Source organism: Orycteropus afer, unplaced genomic scaffold, assembly GCF_000298275.1.
Source record: "Orycteropus afer afer isolate SDZICR_OR568_19922 unplaced genomic scaffold, OryAfe1.0 scaffold00376, whole genome shotgun sequence".
In the NCBI taxonomy this organism is placed as follows: domain Eukaryota; kingdom Metazoa; phylum Chordata; class Mammalia; order Tubulidentata; family Orycteropodidae; genus Orycteropus; species Orycteropus afer.
This window is the reverse complement of record NW_006921963.1, coordinates 2,506,647-2,507,626: the sequence shown is the minus strand read 5'-3', so window position 1 is coordinate 2,507,626 and position 980 is coordinate 2,506,647. Positions and strand designations below refer to the sequence as shown.

General features: G+C 49.7%; 1 protein-coding gene across 1 annotated transcript in view; it reads left to right on the top strand.

Moving 5' to 3' along the window:
• The window catches only part of VWA3A (von Willebrand factor A domain containing 3A), an 87,131-nt gene that overhangs the window by 15,299 nt on the left and 70,852 nt on the right, over positions 1-980 (top strand). The window lies entirely within an intron of this gene.

Here is a 980-nt window from a genome sequence, read left to right as displayed (position 1 = left end):
AATCAGTTGGAGACCGAATCCAGCATGCCAGGCTTCCTGGCCTTTTCCAGAGGAAGTAGCTATTCTAGATCCTTTGGGGTATGTCCCTGGAGGAGACATGCATTGTCAGTCTGAGCAGTCTGAGTCCGTAACAAGGTACAGAACTCTAGAGTCAGATGCTGTAGTGAGATCCCAGCCGCCTCCCCCACTTTGGGGCTGTGTTACCTAATTGCTCTGTGCCGTGGCTGTCTCCTCTGTAAAATGGGAACGGCAATCTCATAGAATTACCGTAGGCTGGAAGGAGTCAGAGCAGTACAGTGCCCAGTACAACACGTGGCATAGAGGAAAGCCTCTGTAGCCTCTGTGAAGTAGCATGGAGGAGCTATTTCCTTATGGGAACCCCTAGAGCTTTGGATGGGGACCATAGCACTAATAGTCTGTTCAAGAACCCTGTATAGGGCTCAATGTGGACCACTCACCCAAACTCGTCTCCTGTCCCTAATCTCAACCCGTATCAGGGAACAGGACTTTGTCAGTACAGGTTCCCCTTTCTGACAAGGCCGTAGAGGTGAGTCTTCAAAAGTCCACTGATGGGTCCAATAATAGCTAGAGCAATACTCATGTGGGTAGAATACAGGTGAAATTTCTAGCTGGCCGGGAAGAAAAGGGAAAAGTTATCTTTACTGTTGGTTAGTCACCAGTTACTGCTTGAGATAGTCAATCAGGCAGCTGTCACAGCCGTCCCTTTCATTGCTCCATCCTTGATCACATGCCTGGGAGAGAAACCATTGCCCTGACCTCTGTCCTCCCTCCCTGGGAGCCACCGTTAAGTTCCAAGAGTGAAGCCATAATGCATGCTGAAATAGGCAGCTAAGACTCTCATTGCATCTACACCCCATGATCCAGGGTGCAGCAGCCCTAAGATACTTCTCCAGGAGAGAACTTCAGTTGTCAGTCAACAGGAGTGAATGAGGGCACAGTTAGGCTGGTCAGAAGACCCA